Consider the following 25,382-nt stretch of genomic DNA (forward strand, 5'->3'; position numbering starts at 1 on the left):
GATGATTGGGAGTTACAGATTAAATTCCACCCTTTATACAGAGAGCAGTGGCTTGACTGTTACCCAGCTTGATGCTTAGAGTATGTGTATGCAGTAGGCTCATACCAACATTTTGCAATGAATCCAACCTGTACCAATTTTAATTTGGTGAGATCTACCTCATCCATTCAAACCCTGTGTTAATTAGGCTTAAACCAGCTCTCATGATTTGACAAGGCAATATGTTCATTGAAATGACTCTCCTCAAGTCAGTATTTCACCTTGCAGTGTATTCCAATTAGTACTTTCAAAAAGTGAGTAACACAGCAAAAAAAGGGGAGTTTTACTGAATATGAGTATTTTCCACTGATATATGTATGCATATGATAGAAAATTCCATATCCTTCAGATAGAACTGAGGTTGATTGTAAAGCTTTCTGCATATAGATATATAGTACAAAATTTGGAGCTCTTTGTACAAGGAACAGCATGTACAAATACAAAATAACCACCTTATTTTGCTCACTTAAAATTGTTCCTCTGTTGCTGTATTTCCTTTGCCCCAGCCTCTCTTGTGCAGTTCCAGTGGTAATTCCCATGGTCCTACAAAATCTAAAAGGAATGGAGAGAAGAAATAACAGAGCTGACAATGTCTTTGAGGCCTCTGAACTGTATCAATACCTCAGGTGGAGCACCCTGCCCTACCAAAACTTTTAGAAGCCCTTCTGTCCCACATCTGTGTTTTCAGGCTCAGCTCAGAAACCTTCATTGAAACCTGGGAGTGGCGATTTTCCACTGATTTCAAGGCATCCTGTCTTTCAACTATGGCTCCATAGGTTTTCTGTGTCATGACAAAATGATGCTGCCCAACATTGACTTCCAGGGGAAAAAGAGAAGCATGGGATGCTGTTAAGGAAGTGGAGTGTTACCATTCTGTGTTGCACGTAACTCTGTGAGATCCCTGTCATGCGAATCCCATAAAAGTCATTGTGAAGTTGTGGATAGATCCTCCCGCAACTGCTTGAAAACCTACTCATTTTATGTCACCATAATGAAGCCTGTAGTGGTTTAACTGGATATTTACAGGTGATGGGAGAAAGCCTGCTTCATTATGTCACTTAGCTTTATGAATTGTTACCGCACAAGCAGAGCAGTCAAAACCCTGCTGTGACAAATCAAAGCCTAATGAATGACCCAAAGTATTATAGGTATGTCCAAAACCAGGGTAACTCATTGTTATAGCTGTCCAGCTTATACAGTATTTTGGATTTCTCTGTCCCTGTTTCCCATACCTCAGTTAAAATGACTAATTCTTCTATTTCCTTATACACTGCACTTGAACAGGAACATCAATGCCTTATCTGGTGAAGGGGCTGGAGCACCTGTCTTATGAGGAGCAGCTGACGGAACTGGGGCTGGAGAAGACGAGGCTGAGGGGAGACCTTATCGACCTCTGCAACTACCTGAAAGGAGCAGGTTGTAGCAAGGTGGGTGTTGGTCTCTTCTCCTAAGTGACAGGTGATAAGATGAGAGGAAGTGGCCTCAGGTTATGCCAGGGGAGGTTTGGATTGGCTCCAGGGAGAAATTTCTTTACTGAAAGAGTGGTGAAGCATTGGAACAGGCTGCCCAGGGCAGTGGTGGAGTCACCATCCCTGGAAGTATTAAAAAATCCATAGATGTGGTACTTAGTGAAATGGTTTAGTAGGCACAGTGATTGTGGGCTTGATGGCTGGACTGGATGATCCTAGAGATCTTTTCCAACCTTAACGATTCTACAATTAATCTGCCAATCTGCCAGCAGAGCGGGCTGCTTTATTTTATCCCTGTTTGTACCTGTTCTACCCAGATGCCACAGAAAGTAAGCTCAAGGTTTCTGAATTCCTTTCATGAAAAGATGATTTTACAAATGAAAGTTCAGACTGTGCCATCAGTTTAATAGGATTTGCCTGTGGCCGCTTTAACTTTCATTTGTAATAGGAAAGGCAGATTTAGAGCAATTTTAATCTTAAAGTTCATAAACTGAGAGGAAAACTGTTTCTACTACAGGGCAGTTGAAAACAATGAAAACCATGGTCCAAGGCACAGCTTAAAGAAGACTACCACAAAAGCTGCCCCTTAGCGATGAAAAAGAAAACAAACTAAAAGCCCCCACACCTGGTGTATTTAAGGTTGAAAACCTTATTTTCGTGGAGCCTCTTAACTCTTTTTGTTTCACTTGCCAGCTAAGGCAACAATAGCTCTCAATTTGATGGATCCTATATAGTGGCAGTATGTGTAATTAGGGGAGAATGGCTCTTAAGGGGTTTATTCTCCCCTGAGACGCTTGGATGGGAGAATAGCTCCCCTGCTTTTCATCCTTAATTGCTTCTGAAATTACTTTGATGTGTGTGACAGCATATCTATTTCCCCTGTCATGGAATCATATTCTTGCTCCATGTATTATTTTAGGGCATAGAGGAGTGAAATTTTGTATATAGGGTTATTCATCTAATCAAAAGGGAGGGGAAAAAAGAAATCTGACAAAATTCCTAGGGAATACATTTTTGGAGTTAGCAACATACAAGTGAACTAACACAGTGAAACAAAATCACTGTGCTATGATGGTTTGACTGATGTGGGTAAAAGAAAATAATCTAAGATCTGTGCCTTGCCATTCCTCAACAGACATCTTTTCAACTATAAATAGTTCATTTGGAACTATTTCAGTTATTGAGGCAGGAAGGCCTATTTTGGCGAAATTAAACAACAATTTTGACAACTGTGGAAACAACATAGAGGTTGTCAATACACTGTGCCTAAGTGTGCAGGTGACAAATCCCTGGACACCGTCCCAGGATTTTAGTACTTTTTGGACAGCAGGGCTTTTCTGGGGTTAGGCTGCAGTCGGGAGAAAAGCGGGACTGATCCTAGGTGGATTCTTGGGCTGTGTTTTCCTTTCTGACATTTGCAGCCCTGCCTTATTAATTTCTGATTTGGGAGCAGGGAGGCTGGCATGGCTCAGGGAACGCTGCAGGGCACTGTTGTGCTCCTCTGCCTTGAATGAGGTATTTCTAAACAACCTCTTTCCTGGTGAATCACCCTATGGTAGGAAAATTTATATCAGTGCCAACTGTCTAATCCCCACAGGGACTAGAACAGCATGGGAGTAATACCTAATTAAAACTGCAATGAAGTAGGTCAGCTAATATTTCACAAACAACAGCAAGTGCTCTCATTGTTAATAGTTCAGTGTTTCTGTATTTACTCTGAACAACAAAACAATGTATATTGCCTAGAAATGCAACAAAAATGCAAGCAGAAAACACATGCCACAGTGGATTACAACTATAAATATTCATGGCATGCAATGAGTGCTGTACTTTAACTCCTGCCAGTACATTTGTCAGAATTTCCCTCTCTACTCTGCTCTCATGAGACCTCACAGAGTCCTGCATTCTCTTCTGGAGTCCTCAGCACAGGAAGGACAGGGATCTGCTGGAGGGTAGTCCAGAGGAAGCCATGAAGATGATCCAAGGGCTGGAGCACATCCATATGAGGACAGGCTGAGGGAGTTGAGGTTGTTCAGCCTGAAGGAGAGAAGGCTGCAAGGAGACCTTAGAGCAGCCTTCCAGTAGTGAAAGGGGCTACAAGAAAGCTGGGGAGGGGCTCTTGATCAGGGAGTGCAGGGATAAGATGAGGGGAAATGGTTTTAAGCTGAAATAGTGGTCAATTAGATGAGATTAGGAAGAAATGTTTCCCTGTGAGGGTGGGAAGGCACTGGACCAGGTTGCCCAGAGAAGTTGTGCCTGCCCTATCCCTGGAGATGTTCAAGGTCAGGTTGGATGCAGCTATGAGCAACCTGATCCGGTGGCTGGTGTTCCTTCAGGGGGTTTGGAACTGGATGATCTTCAAGGTCCCTTCCAACCCAAATGATTCTAGGATTTCAGCAAAGATGTAAGCAGTGCCAAGTGAAAGAGCAGAAAGGGCCCTGCTTTCTGCCTCAAAAAAAAAAAAATAATAGGAGCATTGTAAAGAAATGTAATCCCACTCCCAGATGCCACAACTGCTTATAATATTTTTGGACTATTTTAAAAAATTCCAGATTCAGATTTCAACCATGTCTCCTGAGGCTTACTGGTCTGTAAAAGTGAGTGAGATATGATCCTTTTGTCTGAGATTCATCATCTTTTGACTTCATCCTGCAGTGGAAGTAGCAAGATAAGGGTTTTTTTTCTTGTGACATAGCAGCACTTTCAGTTTCAGTGAGATGAAAGAAGTGCAGTCACTGATGAAAATTTTCAAATAGTATTTAAATAGTGTTTAAAATGTTAATGTTTTTAATGTCTCAGGAAGAAGATGCCATATTTGATTAATTGCTTATTATGACAAGCTAAACAAAGAAATGTCTAGAGGTTTCACAGAGCCAGATGACACCATCATGCTGGAACATAGCAAGGACTTTGCATCTGGCCATCTCTATCCCAAAAGTCCTACAACTTAGGCAAGAGTGCTTCCATATGAGAAGCACAGTACCTCACTGAGAGCTGCTACCTTGAGCCTGTTTTAGAGAAGAGCCCTATTGGAGCAGAGCACAACTATTTGATGTGAAAAAAAAATTCCTTAAACTTTTATTTTCATTGATAAACTTCAACAAATCAATCTAGACAAAGCATCATAAGTCCTAGATATCCATTTTCATACATCTATACCTGCATAAAGACAGTTCGGGACAGCAGTGCACAAATTCCTCTCTTGTCAGAATTTACAGATCATGGGGAATTATAACTCAACCTCTTATGCTACCAAAACAGCAATTTCTCAACTACTTAGCCACTAGAAGCATCTCTCCTAGTCTTGCTGCTGCTTCTCTCCTTAAATTCACTTCTTGAATAGCTAGGCCTTTGAATGGAAGGGTGAAAGCCACACCAAGGTCTCTAGGAAGCAGGCAAGAGTCTTACAGCAGGAGGGGCTAACCTGTTCCTTTCCAGCCGGATTAGTGGGTGACTTGATTTTGGCTGAGCTCTTATATGTAACAGTGGCTTCTTCTGGCATTTTAAAAAACTTTCACATGCCTTCTTTTGCAGGAAGTTTTTAACCTCTCTGCAAACCTAGAACCTTGCTTGTAATGTGAGGGTTTGGAACCTGAAGATTATATCATCTAACATAATTTTGTGGTTAGCTGGAGAAGACTTGTCTTAGATAACCTGAAAAAGGCCAGACTTGGATCTTTCTACTGCTTAGCACTTGATTACTCTGTTTGAATGCTGCTCATTCCCCTTGGAAGGAAAGGGGAATTGAGCCTTCAGGAACCTGTGATATGTTGGAGCTTGTTGCATCCTCTGGGTGAAGTGAACCTGCATCATACTGAATCCATACCTGCCCCTGTAGTGACTTGGCTAGTGGCATAGCCCTTGGATGGCTACAGAAGGTTCTAACAGGTGAGTGTAGAAAGAGTTCGGATTCAATGCCACAGAGAGCTTATGCTGAAAAATAACTGTTTTCTGAAACATGACCAGAACAAGGCAAGAGGCATGTGCCAAGTAGCTCAGTCTTGGCAGTTTAGGGTAGATACAAATGCTGTCAAGAGTTGAGTATGTAGACATCTTGTGAACACAGGCAGCTTCAGAATTTGGCAGCAGCTCAACAGGGATTTTCTGAATCACTGTTTGAATTTCGGAGCCTCAATGTACTCGCGTCCTCTTTTAGAAGATGAATTATTTCAATGGGCTTAGTCCTGAATCCCTCTGAGCTTTGAATCCTCATCCTTACAAAGATGCCTGCAATATGCCTGTTGTCATGGCCATAGTGTAGTCCAGGCAGGTGCTAGACAACAGCATCTCCAGCATGTTGGAACTTTAAATTGCCTGTATCAATATAGTAACAGTTCTTGTAGGGGCTCAGGGCTGAAGTATTTATATTTAGCTAAAATGACCCACATTTAAAGTGAACAAGATTGGGCTGCTCACACACTAATGAGAAGAAATTGCCTCGGCCAATCACAATGTGCGAGCCATCGTGCCTGTTTTGTAAATGAGATTAATGACTCAATTTGCAGTAAATGCTTCAGCAAGGAGAAACTTATTTTATTATACTAATTGTGTCACATATGTGTCTCAAAACACCAACTGTGTGAAACTGGATTTCCCTGTGGTGCGCAAGATGGCTGGACTCCAGTTTTATTAATGTTGCTGTTCCAGTTTCTTTGCTGCAAGAGATCATTTTGATCTTTGCCTTTAGTGCTGCAGTATAAATGCTGGTGTTGGTGAAAAATTATCATGTGGTATAATTCTCTCCATTAGTGAAAGAACAAGAGCCTCTCTCTAACATAAGCTGTTCAGTTCTATTTTCCCCACTATCATGAATAAAGCTCTAACATAATTTCTTTAGGCATACAATTAGTTTTTAATTGTAATGAAATGATGAATCATTGCCAGAGCCTTTAATTTACTCAATAGTCACTGTGATTTTAATGGCTTTTAAAAAAAATCTTAACGTTGTCCATTTATAGGGCACATTGTATTACTTTTAAGGAGTGAATTAATTCAGAGGATTTAATCAAATTAATCATTACACCTACTTTTGTATTTGTTCCCATGTTCCTAACAGGCTTGTTAATATAAGAGGGAGAAAATAGGATTTGCTGACAATGGACCAATATCCACAGCTGGTGTAAATCAACCTTGCCACACTGAAAACCGTAAGCTGCTTCACACTAAAATTCTGCCTCCTTTTGTCAATTATTCATCCTCTAATACTGGTTGTGTTGTTGGACACAATTGTATTTACATTTTTCATGGTTTTTACACCATTATAATTTTGGTGTCATTGGAATTACTCAGAAGTCATAGTGGAGTTAATAAGAGAATTGCATTTAAGCATACCACAACGAGGTTTTTCTTTCCAATGACAAATTTAAGATTTCCTCCCTGACTTTTGTATGCAAATACATTTGTTGAGAAATGTAACGTAGGTTTAAATACCTACGTTCAGCTGTAGATTTATTCTTATGAGTCTGTTTCTATGCTTTGTGTTTTGTTAAACGTGCTTCTGATTTCAGCTTTAACTATTAGCAGTTGCTATGTATGTGGTTTCTGTCATACCATGGTTTCTACCCATTTCCAGTAAGAAAGGACACTGTTTAATTTTATGTCTTGGTAAAATACTGAAATGCAGAGTTCTGCTTCATTGACCGTATGTGCATTTCCAAAGTGGTCTCTGAAAAATCCAAAGTAGACACTTGTGGCTTTGAAGCCTACAAAGCAACTCGCAGTGCAAGAGCAGCCTCTTTGTTGCCTATTCTTTCTGAAAAGGTGTTTCAGGTTCTTTATTGAAAGTTAGCATGCCCCTCAGCTTCATCCTGCCCTCCCGTGCTCAGCCTCGTGACAGCAGTAAAAATGATTAGTTTGTGCTGTGGTATATTTAGGTGACAGTCTTGGACAATAAACGCGGTGTTACTGAGTTCAGAGGCTTTCACAAAGCATGATGTATAGCCTACAGATGGCCCTGGAAATGATGCAGGGATGATTCCCTACTGCAGAATGCTTTGTGATTGAACCATAAGTGTGAAAATGTATCTGGCTGTGCTCATCAGCTGTGGTGGAGCAGTCATCACGGAAAACATAGAATCCTAGAGTCATGTAATGGCGTGGGTTGGAAGACCATCCAGTTCTAACTCCCTGAAATGGATAGCGACACCTTCCACTGGACTGGATTGCTCAAAGCCTCATCCAGCCTGGATTTGAACACCTCCAGGGATGAGACAGCCACCACTTCTCTGGGCAAGCTGTGCCAGTGCCTCATCACCCTCACAGGAAAGCATTTCTTCCTAAGATCTCACCTCAATCTCCCCTCTTCTAGCTTAAAACTATGCCCCCTCATTCTATTCCTGCACTCTGTGATAAAGAGCCCCTCCCCAGCTTTCCTGTAGCCTCTTTAAGTACTGAAAGGCTGCTCTCAGGTCTCCCCAGAGCTTTCTGTTCTTTAGGCTAAACATGAAGTTCATAGTTGCACCATGGACCACTGTCAGGGTAGTACAGTGCATGTCTTCCTCAGACTCATCATGATGCTCTTGGAAGCAGGAGTTAGATGATTTCTGGATCTGGTGAGTACCTTTGTCTGTAAAACCTTTCTTATAATATGTAGTATTTATATGTTACCTTGCTTTGTGACAGAGCTTTAAAGACTTGAATACTGCATTCTCAAATTTTTATTACTTACTGTGCATTGTTCAAAGACTTCCTCTGCTTAGCCATCCTCCATAGGGAGAACTATATTATTGTGAAACCACAGCCTCTTACACTGTCAGCACAGCATCAGCTGAACATATTTCACAGAAATGCAGTATACTGAGAGTGTATTCTGCCTGCCTTCTTCCAGGAAGAACTTCAGATAGAAAGGTTTTCCTTGTCAGGGTGCGTGTGTTTGTGTTGTGACCTACCAGCTCTCTGGTGGTGGAGGGAGCTTTCAGAATACAAGGGTAACTTTGGAAATCACATGATATTCTGCTTACTTTGCAACATCTGTTTTGAATTCTTGATTGAAAATGCTTGGTATGGAAAGAGCTGATCACCTCTGGTGTGGAAGAGATTAAAGAATGTAGAAGTAAAGAATCACAAAAGGGAATTTTGTGCTCTATCTGCTGCTTTACACAATGGATTTTTCTCTGTCACGTAACCCCATCCTGGGAGAGGTGATTTGATTGCATTGTGCCTGCAACTACCTCCAGAAAGTATCTTGGCCAAAGCTAATCTTGTACTGGCTAACACTGTGATACTGGAAGGTGCTGGTTAATATAATGTTAAAAACAGTGTAAAAACTAATATACTCAATTAAAAGAAATTGTATATTGTTATGGCATGGGAAATCTCAAATTGTGCTTCCTTTTTTTTTAAAGTGAAAGCTTAGCTACTATGACTTTTTTATTTCCATAGAAATATATACCCATAATGTGAATAATTACACCAGATTTGTAATTCTACAAAGTCCTCTGGCCCTTGTGTTCTTGTTGCAGACTATCAGAGGAGAAAAAAACAAAACCCAGGTAAACCAATCAACTCTTAGCTCTCTTTGAATACTTTTAGTTAAGCACTATCTTATTTTTGCTATCAGGTCTGCAGCCATAACAGGCAGGCTTCTTTCTGTTAGTCTCTGTGGTTTGCTTCCCATTTCCTATACATTTCTTAGCTGCTGGCTGGATGCTATTATGGCACATCCAACCTTTGGTATAAATAATTTATTCTGAAGGTTCAGGATGTTATAATGTGCATGAAGCATCTTGCATTTATTTTTAATGCCTCTGCTTTCCTGAGAGCTTTCTACATCCAAAGCTACACTCAGAAAGAACTGGCAGCCTTCAAGCAGAAGAGAGAAAACTTTTAGACCATATCATTCTATTTTTCTGGCTATAAATGATGCGCTTCTGGTGCAGAGTGGAGCAAATGGGTATTATTTACTATTTGGAAGAACCTGGCTTGAATGATGTGATAATGTCTGTTTGTATTTGGTGTGAAGTCTCTACAAGACACTTGTGTGCTCACAATCACAAGATGTCTGTGCTAATCTCTTATGGGAAGCCAATGTAACAGTGAAATATCAAAGAGCAATTGGGTAACTGATAGATGCAAGAGCTAAAATCATACAAATAGATGTAACTAGGGCAGCAGCAGCCAGGAGCTGGTTGGTCCTAGAGCACAACTAGGGGATGAACCCACCCTGTATGATGGAAGGAGAGACAGTTCAGTCCTGGAGGGAAGGAGAGCTCATTTCTCGTGGTAGAGGGGCAGATGGTTACAGTCAAATGATAGTATGCTCCCTTCTTTCCTTCATGGATTCTTCACACCATGGGCTGTAATAAGCTAGGATTTGGAAATATGCAGGAATTGGGTCAGATAAGGCTTTGAGCAACCTGGTCCAGTGAAAGGTGTCCCTGGCCATGGAAGGCAGGTTTGAAGTGGGTGAACTTTAAGGTCTCTTCCAACCCAAACCATTCTATGATTCCATGAATTCTATTTTAGACAGGGGGTGGTTTGGCAGGTTTTTTGTAGGTCTTAGAAGTCTGTCTGCCATAACATCCTTGAATTTATACTTATTTAGTACTAAACTGTATTATGATTAAACACCAAGCAAATGCCGTATTTGAGATGTATCAGATATGTTTAGTCAAATTAAAATCTACCTTGTCTAAAGGTAACACAGCAAATGTAGATCTAGGGATATGGACATGGCCTCTATAACTTCCCCTAAAACCCAGAAACACGGTAGGCAGTGACATAGTCTTAGTATTTGCAGACTTTATCAGAAAAGAGGACTGGTAATAGAATGAAAAATGTCCAAGAGGTTGACTGAGGATGATAAACTTCTCAAGTGAAATCTATGGAAAGATCCAACACTGGTAAAAGGAAAAGTTCCAGCACGCTCATTTAGTGCATAGAGAGACTTAACTGTTACCCATTTAAGGGGCTTGGACTGCATGATGCAGAGCAATTGGTACTGAACCACTGGCTGCAACAATTTATCACATTATAGGCACATTTTTTCAATAACAACATTAGAAGGAGGCTTCATGGCTGAAAATTAGTCCTGAAACATGTAAAGTGATAGGACAACTGTTAAAAGGTCTATCACCGTTCAATAGCTGGAAGGTGATCATGAACTACTTGAGTTTCAGAAGAAGAGGGAGCTTTCAAGGCACAAGGAAGGAGAAGGAACAACAAGATGCTCCCTAGGAAGAGGATAATTCAATGCTGAGATAGCTTACCTGATGAGTGGGTACTAGGAGTCTTTCAAATTCATCTGTCAGAGAATATTAGTCTGCGCCATCTGATGAGGGAGAAAACAAAGTTTTCTGCTTCAGTTTCAGTTCAGTTTCAGTATATCTATAACATTTTGGGTTTGAGTTCAGCTACTTAGTACTTTCAGTTAGTTACTGAATCTTGTGCTTCAGTCAATCACCAGAGGCCTTAAGGAGTATGTTTTTAACATTTTCTTCCTTTTTTTTTTATTTACCCCCACTCCTTAAATGCACAACTAGAAAGAGGCCATCAGGGCTGGAAAGGGAACAGAACTCAAAGCCTGGATGGTTATGGATGGATGGTGCTTAGTCCATTCTCTGTTTCACCGTTTTTAGCTACCTGGTTAGTATTCCTCGTATACAATCACAACCAAATTCTAATCTATTTTAATTAGAGTTTTTGATTCACTGAATGGGCTGTGCTGTCTAGCAGATCAGTATGTGTAATGTAATGGTCTCTTCTGGTCTTAGCATGAACAGATAGAGCTGGTTCAGTCCCTAGGAAATACAGCTGGGCTTGTGTTGTTAAATTGTGTTGGCTTGTACTAATGCATTTCATGAAAATATCAGCGCTGAGCCATGCCATGAACCAATGGAGTTGCACTGATATTAAAGGGGTTACATCTGCTTAAATTAGTTGAGAATTGGTCTGTAGCATATGGCATCTAACACAATATTGAAAAAACTGAAGTCCCCAAACAGTGAATGCTATCAGATCACAATTGTGTTACCTCCAATATGATAAGTTCAGTACTACGTCATGTCTCCTTAAAAAAAATCCCAAACACACAGAGTGTACAATATCACATCTGCTTTATCTGCTCCTGCCAATCCTATTTTTGCTTTGGCTCGATTGAATCAGTAAGTTCATAGAATCACAGAACCGAAGCTGGATTATTTTCTTACACCTTTTTGAATTAGACCAGGTCTAAGTCATATTTCACTTCCATTAGTTTTATTCTGTTTCTACACTAACTTTAGTTACTGTAGTCTGACCTTAGATGGGTTTAAGTGGGAACAGAATCAGGTCCATAGGCTTGAGCTTGATTTTTAGGTATTTGTAGCTGGTTGCAAACAACTCACGCAAGATTAAGTGGAGAAAGGGATTTGAAAATGTGAAATTACTTTCAAGGTATTTTCTTTTTATTAAGCATTGTTTCCAGATCAATCTTTTAATTACGCTGTGCTTTCTTCACAGGGATTGGGAATGGGTAACAATAAGCCCATCAGCACTGGCTATAGCCTTCTCTACAGTGTGATGATGCTATGAAATGTGCTGATTCCCATAGCTAATGCTTTTATTCACTGCCCGTGTGCTTCTCTAAGGGAGAATATACCATATGACTTGCTACTTGGGAAATAATTTGCTATGTCTGTCCCATTTGTGGAAGTTAATACAAGCAGCAAATGCCACTAGCAGTGCAGGTCTAAAAGGAACTGTGTATTTGCTGTGCTTTACTTGCCCTTGGCAAGTTACAAATGAGAGTAAGAAACATGGCTTTTTGAGGGGAAAAAAAAAGCTACAGCTTTATAAAAAAAAAAAATGGAACAATAAATGATCTGTGTAAATAGTCCTTGCCATACTGAATTAAATACACCCACAATGTTGCACAAGCCATTTGTAGCGCAGCATGGGCCTGATTGTTTCCTTTGTTGTACTGCAGTAACTTCACTGAAGCCCATAGGCCTGGTTTGGTAGAACATGTATCTCCATATAGCCAGGTCTACCTGCTAGCACTGCCTGCTCTCAGAGCCTGTGAGCTGCCTGCCAGCCCTGTTTTGGGAGCAGCTTAGATACTAGGGCATGCCCAGCAGCTGTCAGTGAACAGACATGCCTAAAAACTTCTCTGTTATCATTGTGGCACTGTAAAACCTCCTTAGATCCTGTTGCTGTACAACACAGTGGTGTTAGCTTCACCACTGCCATCACCAAGAAGTTGTACAAACATGATTATGGAGGCACATAGTGATAAACCCAAGCCACTCCTTTACAGGCTGCCTTTATTGCTACCAAAGCTATTACCGATACTGAAGTTGTGCTGAGCTACTGTAGGCGATGGTACAATACAAACCTGCTGGTGAGGTGCTAGCCTATGTAGTGATGTTGAGCTTCTCAAATGAATAACCCTTTTAGGAGATAATCAGTATTCAACAGACAACTCTGCCTGGCAAGTGTTTGAAGTCTTGAAGCTGTGTACACATTACTTCTCTTCCTGACTGTCCCTGAAAAGAGTTTTTGGAGTAATCTGACCGTCTATACTATGTAAGCAAGATCTTCTGACATAAGAGAAGTCTGAATCTTAGAGAAATCCTTAGAGAAATCTGTGATTAAATCAGCAGAAGCTACACGCAGGTAAAAACTGCTTAGCCAGCTGCACCATCCTCCTCATAGCACCAGCCTGGTCCTTGAAGTTTATTTCCCACTGTCATATATCAAGTTGCAATTGTCACATTAATGTAGTTTTAAAACAGTGAAGTTCCTGCATCCTTGCTCCAAAGACAGGTGGTAGTTTTGCTTCCATTGCTTTTTCGGAAGGGGTGATACACACCTGTGCTCACTGAACATTTATTGTTGCTCTGCATCACTCATATGTCACCCTCTGAGTTTGCGTGATCTCAGAGCCATAGTAAGAGGCAAAAGTCAGGCTTGTTCCAGTCTAAATGTTAGCCTAAGAACACTCCTGAAGTCAGTCCCAAATGGGTTACCATATACCACACAGAAGAAGATATTTTGGCTACTAAGTGCTGCCTTGGAAAGCTCTGTTGTGTGATGGCACGTGGAGCCTGTATCCTTAGCTATGTGTGGGAGAGGCATCTGGCTCTGCAAGTGTCCTGTAGCAAGGCATCTAGATTCAAAAGAAACCTTGTTCAGAAAAGGACTGTGCTTTAGTTGTCTGTACACCAGTTAGCATGGCCATAGCACTCTGCAAACAGAGATGCAGAACTGCCCTGTGCCTTGTGATGTTCAGCACTAGAGAGGACAACCTAGAGAGGACAGAAACCTCAGGATATCTTTCATATCCACTTGTCATTTAATAGGATGGGGGCCAGCTGGCATCTCTCCTCTATGGCCTTGTCAGCAAACCTCTTGTTCCATCCTGAATCTATTACGGCCCATTTTTCCCTTGACTGAGCGTTCAGGTTGTTGCTGCTTTTGCTATGCCTCAGTAATAGTCCTCTTCTGATGTTATGGATAACCTTTCCCTCTGCCAGTCCCCCTGTGAAAGCTGTGCCTGCATGGTTTCAATGGCAGCAAGACTTATTTATCACAATACTCCTCATGTGATACAAATATTCTCTGCGTACCACCGCAAAGTTTTTCTCACCTGCGCTATACTATTACTTGTAACTGCTGTGTCTTGCTCTGTCTCTGCAGCCCTATTAAAGACCACTGCCTTTCCAAACTGCTCTCCTTACAGATCATGTTAACCCTTCTAACCTTTGGAGACAGAAGTGGAAAGAGAGGGGTTTGTCCCAGTTTCTGTTTCAGAGAAGCCAGTCCCTTCAGCAGCAGGAGCTGAGGTCTGTTGCACAGGAGACTTGGTGGCAAACCTCTGATTGCTGGCAGAGCAAGGTGTTTCGGGTGATTTGTATCAATGAGGGTGTTTGAGACAGAAAGTGTCTAATGTCTTTGTCATCATTCACTCCTCCATAACTTGGTTTACCTCAGACTTGGAACAGAAATTCTCCAAACAGCAGATGATTCATGTGCACCTGTAGACAGCAAGAAGTGTCCAATGATTTAGCAGTGCCATCACTTGCTGTTGGCTTGTGGTGGGCTGCCCCTGGGTGGAATGCATGTGTCTATGAAAGCTGCTCTGTCACTACACCTCCTCAGCCAGAAAGAGGAGACAAGGACAGGGAGATCACTCAACAATTACTGGTCATGAGCAAAAGAGACTCAGCTTGGGGAAATTCATTTAATTCATTACCAATCAAGTCAGAGGAGGATAATGAAAAACAAAACCTTAATCTTTGAACATCTTGCTCCCACCCCGCCTTCTTCCCTGGTTTAACTTCAGTTCTGAATTCTCTACCAGCACCCCACAGGTGGCACGCGTGAGGGTAGGAAACAGGGATTGTGGTCAATTTATCTCACGTTGTCTCTGCCATTCCTTCCTCCTCAAGGGGAGGACTCCTCACAGTCTTTCTCTACTGCAGCACAAGGTCTCTCGCACAGAAGTCAGTTCTCCATGAACTTCTCCTACATGAATCCTTCCCATGGGTTGCAGTTCTTCATGAACTGTTCCAGTGTGGGTCCCCCATAGGGTCACAAGTCCAGCAAAACCTGCTCCAGTGTGGGCTGCCCTCTCCACTGGTCCACAAGTCCTGCCAGGAGCCTGCTCTAGTGTGAGCTTTCCATGGAGTCACAGCTTCATTCAATCATCCACCTGCTCCAACAAGAAGTCTTCCACAGACTGCAGTATACATTTGCCCACCATAGATGTCCATGTATTGCAGAGGATATCTGCTCCACTGTCAACCGCCATTGGCTGCATGAGAATCTCTGCTCCAGAACCTGGAGCTCCTCCTCCCCCACCTTCTCTGATTTTGGTGTTTGCAGAGTTGTTTCTCTCACATATTCTCAGTTGCTCTTGTGTAGGTGTGTTTTCCCTTGTTGAATTCAGTATTCCAGAGGTGCTACCACCATCACTGATGGGCTCAGCCTTGGTCAGTGGTGGGTCCATCTTGGAGCCAGCTGGCATTGGCTCAACTAGACATGAGGAAGCTTCCAGCAGCTTCTCACAGAAGCCAACAGTGGAGCCCCCACCTACAAAAACCTTGCCATGCAAACCAAATACATAGGTCCATAGCTGGAAAGAGCAGAGTGACCTACAGAGCAGGCTGCTTTAGCATTATGAAAACAGTAAGAAAGTGATTTGTGCTGGGAAGCTCTACCTTTTGGCTGTGCTGAGGCATCCCCAGCCCATCCCCAACTCCTTATTCAAGGCCATAGATGCGTGATAACACGCTCCAGGCAGTAGATGGGGCTAGGGGTAGGGATACTGAGCTGAGAGCATTTAACTTGCCAGTCACATTTGTGTCCTCACCTGGAGTGTGACTCCATGCAGAGAGGACCAGGTCCCTGATATAGCTAGCCAGGAAAGCCTCCCAGTGCCAGGAGTGAGAAGGCAATGAGGCAGCAGCAAGAGCAGGCTGCCCTTTGTCTCTTTACAAGTCTACAACAGACAGGTTTTATACCTTAGGAAAAAGGAGAAAGCGCTTTATCTAAATAGAGTGTTATATTGCTTTGTGTGTATCTATGTGCTTGCACAGATATGGGGAGGGCAGTTTTAAGGGGGAAATGCAGACACCTCTGATTAAAATAACTGCAGGTGTGCCAGTAAGCTTCAGAAATTGTTAAATAGGACAGAAGTCAGTCCATATAGAAGACTAACTGCTGGTGTTTAAAGAAAAACGTAGCCCTTCAGCACATATATATGGGGCTCTGAAGCAGAGGAGAGGTAAAGCAATTCCCATCTTGTCTTGGTTCAGTGCATTAGGGGACCTTGAGAACAGGAAATGGCATCCAGAAATGTGGAGCTCTCTGAAAGACAGCCTCTCCCATTAATGTCAATGAAATGATTTCTTGTTTCATAAAAAAGCCCTCTGCATAGTTCTTCCACTATTTATACATCTCATAAAGATTCAGCCTGCATGGATTGAAAGGGAGAGGGGGGAAGGAAGACTGAAGGGGGAGGGAAAGCCCCCCAACAATTAATGGGATTGCCCATAGACTGGGGGACTGACAACGAGAGTACCCTGTCCTAGAAAAGAGATGGTTGAAACCACATCATATTTATTTCAGTAGTGCAGATGAGAGACTGTGTGCCGTATCACATTTCAGTACTTCGTATCGTATTTTCTCCCTCTTCTGGCAGCTGGGTACCGGGAAGTTGGAGCTGGTAGGGAAACAACAAAACTCAGAAAACACTGAAGCATTTTGGAATCTCCAAAATCTATGACGTACACTGAAAAAAATAGGTCATGCCATCCTTTAGTCCAGTTAGTCATGGAAATAGCTGAGAGGCATCCCATGTACAGATCTGAATAGTTTTTACAGGAAATGTAAAGCACAAATGAATGTGGCTCTCTTTCCTTGGGAGAGACAAAGACTCTGCCCTATGTATTTAAAAAAAAATAATAATTTTGTTTTGGAGAAGTTATTTTAAAAATTGGGTTTCTGCATAAATTTATATAAGCTTACTTGTAGTAAGTATTTATTAATAATACTACCCTACAGAAGAAAATAAACATTACAGGCTTACATAAAAGGGATATCTAGCATGTAAAATTAGAATCATAGAACCATATAGGATTGTGGAACGGTTTGGATTGGAAGGAACCTTAAACCATTCAGTTCCAACCCCCCTGTCGTGGGCAAGGACACTTTCCACTGGATCAGGTTGCTCAAAGCCCCATCTAACCTGGCCTTGAACACCTCCAGGGATGGAACAACCATGACTTTTCTGAGCAACCTGTTCCAGTGCCTCACCACCTTCACAGCAAAATGTTTCTTCCTAATCTCTAATCTAAATCACTCCTCTTTCAGTTTAAAACCATTCCCCCTAGTCCTGTCTCTACACTCCCTGATCAAGAGCCCCTCCCCAGCTTTCTTTTAGCCCCTCTCGGTACTGGAAAGCTGCACTCAGGTCTTCCCGGAGCCTTTTCTTCACCAGGCTGAAAAACACTAGCTCTCAGCCTGTCCTTGTACAGGACATGCTCTAGCCCTCAGATCATCCTCATGGCCTCCTCTGAACTGACTCCAATAGATATATGTCTTTCCTGTCTTGACTATAATGCAGATAATACTTTCTGTTCCATAGGACTAGCATATTAACCTTGCAAATAACGTTGTTCTAATGACTACAGACCATAAACTTTAAATCTTATGTGTATGTATCGACTTTGCATAGAAATGTTTATATATTCCCTGTAGTATTGAATTAACAACATTAAGCTTCTTCAGTATTCTTCAAGATATTGTAGTAAATATCATAACCATTTTATGATTAAGTAAACTAAGGCAGAAAGAAATTTGTTCAGCAGTTTAGGAAGGCTTATTTCAAATCTTCCTTTTATTGATACGTGTTTTAGAGGCAGGTGGAGATGTTTTTCTTTTGAAAGGATGCATTTAGAGCAGTAGCTGATGAGGCTTGGAGAAGTAAAGTGTACGTAAAAGGAATTTAGCTAGGTAAAAATGCTGCCAGATGCTAAGGAATGTTTAAGTTAAACAAAGACCTCTGCACGGAGTTGCAGCGCTTGGTGAATAATTCTGTAGGTAGCAGTAAAGGAGGACTGGGTTAAAGCTGCCATAGCAGGTGCACGTGGAGCTGGGATGTCAGAAGGACTTCTCAGCAGCATTGTAGCTCAGTTGAAGGAGCCACTTAAAAGTGTACAAATAAGTAAAGCTTTAAAACATAGCATTAATTAGTAGTAGCAGTAGTAGTAACACTAGGAAGAGGAGCATCCTGGATTTTTTAATACCTTCTCGCCACTGTCCAGTTGTCTGCCAAAACCTGGACAGATATTGCTCTGTGAAGATTAGCAGAGATGGGTTTCTGTTTCCCTGGAGCAGCACAACTTCTTTTATTCATTTGTTAACTGTCTGTCACAGTAGGCATCAATGCAGTGGTCCAGATCCTTGAATTTATTAACTGTCCTGTGCTCAGAAAACTGAATGTCTTGGTTTGTTACTTTGTTGATGAGTCAGCTTTATTACATAATTTAAAGATTAGAGAAGATCTATAGATACAAACACATTCCCAGTGATTTAACATCTTTGTGGTTTTATGGCTGTGTGCAGCAATAATGAATCCCTTTCACTCTTTCAGAGCCTCTTGCTGTGACCACAGTTTGCCCATAATGGCACAGTTTGGAGACTTCACAGAGACACATCCTCCCTGTTCTTATGGCTGCAGTGGCTACTTTAAACCTGCTTTTTCCTCTACCCTAGATAGAAAGACCATTTAAAAATAATTGCCTCTATCTTTTAACCTGCTGTTAATTCTTTGTGACTACATACAGTGACACCAGATGTAATGTGCAAATCTCTTTTCCCCCCTCTAAAGATACCAAATTAGTGTTATATTTCTGTTGCTTGAATACATTAACATCTTCCTGACTTTAGTCCTCAGGCTCTTTTGTTGCAGTTTTTTTGAGAACGAAATGGTAAAACATTGTTGTACAATGAGAAATATTAAATGCACATTCTCCTTCCTAGATTTATTACTGTTCTCTTTCAGAACCTTGTATAAAACTTCTTGATTTGGTAAGTGAGGAATATCCGTAACTGGTCTTCAGAGTAGACATAAGACAATAGGATATTGTTATGAGTGGACACTAAAATTCAACACATTGAAGATTAAGGCAGTGCCTAAGAAAACGCCCTTAAATTTTGGACGGAGAGTCCTGGGCACATTTCCACAAAGCTTAGAGGGAAGGTACCTGGTAGAGGGTTTTGGAAAGAGGTGCTTTGGTATGCTCTGAATTGTGGCTGCAGGATGAAACCAAAGAATAAGCCTGTGCTAATGGATCGGTTGTGTTTTCTGAAAGGATGAGTTCTTTAATAGCTGCTTAAATACTTCACATATCACAAGGATGTTCTTTTCTTTTATGTAGATACTTTAATTAAGTATCACTAAGTTATTTATGAACCACTGATATTTTTGTAGCATCTATTAGCATTTTCTGCCAAGTGAGCAGGTGTTCCAGTCCTGTTAAAAATCATCATAAAAAGGCCGCAGCCCACTTTTAAACACACAAACCATTTCGGACTGTGGGACTGGGTGTGAATTTGTAACTCTTACTTTACCTTTGCAGGCGATACATCTGTTGACTTCAGTGATGTTCCTCTTCCACAGCAGAAGATAAAGCCTGGCAGTTCAGCAAAGCCATAGCCTGAGCTCAGAAAACTGTTCAGGGAGAAGACCTGAACTCACACTTCAACATCATTTGTCTAATTGCAAGTGTTTCCTGAATCATCTTCTTACCTGTCATAGTCTTCCATCCACTTCTGTCCTCCTTGTGGAGTATGTGGTAACAGACTGAATTGTTTTTTATCATTCTGAAGCTGCATGTGGCAACTGAGCTGAAGAGACTCTGGAGATGTTCTCTAATGTCATTTAGCAGTTGGTAGTGGTTACTACTGCCATCCCAAAATACTACTGTTACAGTTTGAGAAGGACAAGTCCTAAGACTCAGAAACAGTTTGCCCAGAGAAGTCATGGGTGCCGTATCCCTGGAGATGTTCAAGGCCAGGCTGGATGAGGCTATGAACAATCAGTGGAAGGTGTCCCTTCCCATGGCAGGGGGTAAGGGACTGGGTGAGCTTTAAGGTCCCTTCCAACCCAAACCATTCCATGATTCTACAATTTCTCCTGAGTGCTGAGAAATACCTGCTGAAACTGGTAGGAGAGCAATGCTGATCTGAAGAGTGTATGCAAGTAATAGGACCAGTTCAAATGGATGACAAATGCTTCCAGTTTCCATTGACATCTGGGATTCTGGAACTCAGAACTTTTCCACCTCCAGCCTTTAGAATGGATTTATTTTTCTTTTCATTTAATTCTAATGGTGATGCGGGTTCTCATGCTTCTTTCCCTATCTCCCTCTTTCTTTATAGAACTATATAGAAGAAATGTTTTGATTTCCTTTGTGATAAGGGAAGTTCCCTCATTCTATGTCCTGTGGTCAAATATAGCTTCATATGTTGGCCAGGCAACTGTAAGGATTTCTTTCACAAAAAGTATCTCAGGAAGTATGATGTGTCCTGCAGCATCCCACATTGTGGAAGGTGTGTAAATGTCAATAGCTAGATGTACCATTAAACATGAAGTAACAGGGACTCAGAAAGAATGAAGGAGATTCAAGCACACATTGAGTCAGTTTTTACATAGCTTTCAGACACGTAAACAAAGATAACTTGCAAAGGAACCTCTCACCCAATGAAAAAGACCTTGAATTTCCCTATGTATATTTGTAAGGAACATATAAATGTGGTAAAAAAAGACTTTGATAGCAACATCAAGAGGAAAATATGGTCTTACCTCCTACGATATGCAAGTATGACTACAGAGATGATCTCTACATGCCATTAAAATGAAATATCAGAGAATTGTGAAATGGTTTGTGTTGGAAGTGACCTTAAAGTCCAAACACCCTGCCATGGGCAGGGACATCTTCCACTGGATCAGGTTTCTCATTGCCAAGCTCCTAACAGTACTTCTTATTTTTCATGGACAGTGCCATTCTTCCTAAGTAAACATTGATCTAACTGAAGCACAAGGCGAATAAGACCGAATCTCACCATATGGAAGATTTGTTTGAGTGGGGCAGGTAAGTCCAGATTTTAAAACTTTTTTATTGGCTTATGCTTCTAAATATAAAAGAATTGAAATAATTATGTTTCCCTCAAAGTGCACACCAGTCATGCACTATAACTTTCCATATGTGCTTGAGCAGATAATTGTGCTAATGACTAACTTGGGCAACTACCTAATTTTTACAGACAAACTCAGGTTTTGCTTTTTCATTGAATACTTCTGCTCCCATCGATGGTTCTATCTCTGTGTCATGCACTTGAAAAAATGGGGCACTTATTCACAGATGTGGGGGGGTTTAGTCTCACTTGCTGTTGCTAGCTCCAAGGAATTTAGAATTACAGGATCACTTGGTTGGAAAAGGCCTTTGAGATCATCAAGTCCAATCCTATCTATCCACTACCACACCATATCTCTGAACATTTAGCCTGCCCATCTTCTAAATACTTCCATGGATGGTGACTCAACAGCTTCCCTAGGAAGCTTCTGCCAGTGCTTGTTAACCCTTTCAGTGAAGAAGTTCTTCCTAATGAAATCTGAACCTCCTCTGGTACAACTTGAGGCCACTTCCTCTCATCCTATCATCTGTCACTTGGGAGAAGAGGGGAGAAGAGACCAACTCTCACATCACTACAACCTCCTTTCAGGTACTTGTAGACAGTGACAAGATCTCCCCTCAGCCTCCTTTACTCCAGGGTAAACAATCCCAGTTCCCTCAGCCACCTTTGATAACACTTGTTCTCCACCCCCTTGCCCAGCTTCGTTGCCCTTCTCTGGTGCGCTCCAGCATTAAAATGCTTTCAGTGTTTACTTGCTGAAAGGACAAAAGATTTAGAAGGGTAAGAACTAGGGTTAAATTTTGATCTTCTTTTTTTTATGTTGCCTTCTATTGCTATAAGTTAATGGTATTCTTTTACGAAATAGGGTGCAGTGTATGTTCATGCAGACTCGGAAATCCAGCTATTGTGTATGCCTGATAGCCCAATCCTAATAGCTTTTTGCACTATTAACACGTCACAGTATGGAAAGACATATTAATGTGTTTTTAATATCTTTTAACTGTACGGTCCTATTGGGCGTGTGGGATGTTGTAGCAGATGGATTTCATGTAAATAACAAGTACATTTAACCTAAAGAAACAGAAAAATATGTCACCTCACCAGGGACCCTTACTTGCGAAGTAGAAAAGCTCTCTTCCCTTCTCTTCCTGGTGGCAGCTGGTTGAGGCATTTATAGGAAACAGATTGTTGATCCATCATTTAGTGTGCAGTATTTGTTCTGGTCTTATTCATGCATGTAGGAAGATGTCTCACAACTGACCTTAAGAAACAAAAGGTAGGATGCAAGAACACTAGAAAAAGGAGGAAGAGAGTGATGGGAAGGATGGGAGGGAAACAACATGAGATTGTTTAAATACTCCCTGTATGAATCAATTGAAAAATTATAGTAGAGATCAGTGGATGCATTTGCCTCAGCTGTGAAGTTTCACTTGTATTTCAACTTGACTCCATCTCTTTCCATTTTTCTCTTTTGTCAGGTCTAGTCTGGCATAGTTTTGCTATATATGGTGTATATATATACACATATGGGTTTTATATATGTCTCTCTCTCTATATACGCACAAATTGTGCTGCACTATCTGTCCAAATTTGGTGTCTTCCTGCCATGTCAGGTACATTTGGCTTGTACATCATGGAACAGCCTAACTTACGACGGTACCTGAACTCATGTGCAGTGAAGCCCAGGCTTCTTTTCTTCAACACTGGGTATCCTTACTTTGTATGAGTCAGGCAGATTTGAGAAATCAGTGTAATACAGTTCAAAGCAGATATTCAATGCATTTGCTTTTCCTAATTTTTTTTCCTAATTTTTCTAATTGTTGCTTTTTCTAATTTTTGTCAAAAATCCCTAAAATCTGGAAATATTATCAGCAAGTCAATGCTATTAATTCAAATTCTGCAATTTATTTTTGTTGAAATTTGTAAGCAATACTGAAGTTGTATAGAGAAATTGCTACCAAAAATAAACCATGGTTTGCACGCTGCTTGCAATCATTTACAGAAATTCTGTATTGCAACTAGTGGCAAAATACAGCATTTGATGTGTTTCCTGTCTTCCATCAGAAGGGATTATGGGTAATAAGCAAATTTGAAAGTTTGGATCTGAAAATAAGTTATCAGCTGCAATTCATACATGTAAGTTAAGGATTGCTTACATACTTTTGGCAACATGAGCATAAGCACACTGGTTTTTTTCTACTTAGTTGTTTCTAAAGGGTTGCACATGGAGAAGGTTTTAGGTAACAGAGTGAATATGTGTGATGAGTTGTCCTCTTAAGCCCAACTGCAGCTCTGTCAGAGTCCTAAAATAAAAAGTAAAAGTAAGGGAGAAGAAATTGATGTTCTCAGATGTAACATGGAAAGAAAGGAAGCCAGAAGAACCCTATGATATTTCTGGAATTTATGCACACACATACTTGTAAAATGGAATTTCTTTTTAAAGGAAATAAAAGACAATTTTGGGTGCTTTGCCTCTACAAACTACAACTGTGGGAAAGTAACTCAGGCTTTGTATTGCATTTATACTGTGAGATTCAGCAGCTTTATGCCATGATAACAACATTCCCTGTCATTGTGTTCTACAGTGAGGATGCTGTACCTTCACAGCACCTTGCATTACTTTTTCTGTCAGTTCACTCAGCCAATCATTTGTAGATCAACTCATTTGAAAATCTAGATAATCTTGCCTATTTGGCATCTATGAAAAGCATGTAAATGTTATGATGTTCAAATGAGAAGCAATTGCTATTCTTCTCCATTTCTGTCCTTACCCTTGATTATAGTCATTGCTAATTTCAGTATATCAAATATTTTGTGTGGCTGCCTCCACACTGATTTTTCCACTGTCTTTGTAATATGGGCTTTTTACAAATTCCCCGGGGAATTAAATTCCTACTTTGGTACTATAGTCCTGCTTCACAAAGGACACTTCAGTTGCAAGTGTAAATGAGTTATTGTTCCGGATAAAGGCTTAGATCTCTCCACCTGTAGAAAACAGCAAGAAGGAAGGAAATCTATGGACTAGCAACGTTGTTTGGCACTGCTGCAAGCCTGCAGCCTGGGAACTCCCTTTTGCATGTGACTGCCCTTGTGGTGGAGTGGAAAGAAACACTGCAGAGCTGAGGGGAGGGAAAAAAAAACCCACAAGAACGAGTAGGAGAGTAGGAAGGCAGGGTTTCAACTTACAACACTGTACTTAAAGAACAGGGAAGGGGGTTTTATCAGGGATTGCAGTGATAGGATGAAAAGTAATGGGTTTAAGCTTAAAGAGGTCAGATTAGATTAAATGTTAGGAAGACATGCTTTTCCGTGAGGGTGGTGAGGCATTGGTGCAGGTTGCCCAGAGAAGTCATGGGTGCCCCATCCCAGGGAGGTGTTCAAGACCAAATTGGATGAGGCTTTGAGCAACCTGATCCAGTGGGAGGTGTCCCTGGCCTGTGCCAGGGGCTTGGGACTGAATTGGCTTTGAGGTCCCTTCCAACCCAAACCATTCTTTGATTTTGTAACAGAAAAAGGGAGAAAGGGTGGTGTGTCCTCACACTCGTTTCCCTGAAGGCAGCGATATTTGTTCCATATGCAATTCAGCCTAAGCCTTTAAACATTTCAAAGCTGGAAGAAAATGACCCATGTTTAGTGGTTTTTTAGCCTTTATCCTTACTGTAAATGCCACCTGTATTTAGGGGCGTTGAATTTTCCTGTGAAGGCTCATGTCTCTAGCTGGGTCAGAAGGCTGGAAAGATCATTCTCCCAAGGAAGGTATCTAAAAAGCTTGACCATAGCTAAAGGTGATCACCTTCCCCCAACACAGCTCCCTGTTATACTATTCTCCCCTGTGATATTTCAGAACAGAAATATTTTGTCTGGTTTATCCCTTAAGAAAGTTATATTTGGTGACTGCTGTACAAGAAAAAAATCTCTGCAGAGTAGTATTATTGTTTTACCCTCATTAGTTTTTACTTGTCTTGGCTCATTTTTATAGTTCTGCTTTTCTTCCTCCTCACCAGATTGTTTATATTTAAAAAGAAATAAGCCTTCTGCTTGTTGCATAGTCAGATGTCTTTACATTTTTCTTAACTTAACGATGGTTTCTGTTGTCCTTTTCCATGTTTAGACATAGCCAGGATAAATTTCAATGACAGCCTATCCAACTGTTTCTAAATATTTCTCACTCTTCTCGAAGACCAATTTCCATATGTTACCAAATTCAAATCAAAATTCTGCAAGACGTTCTTTCCATCCCTCCAGCCATCATCC

Source organism: Phaenicophaeus curvirostris, chromosome 2 (genome assembly GCF_032191515.1).
Source record: "Phaenicophaeus curvirostris isolate KB17595 chromosome 2, BPBGC_Pcur_1.0, whole genome shotgun sequence".
Lineage (NCBI taxonomy): Eukaryota > Metazoa > Chordata > Aves > Cuculiformes > Cuculidae > Phaenicophaeus > Phaenicophaeus curvirostris.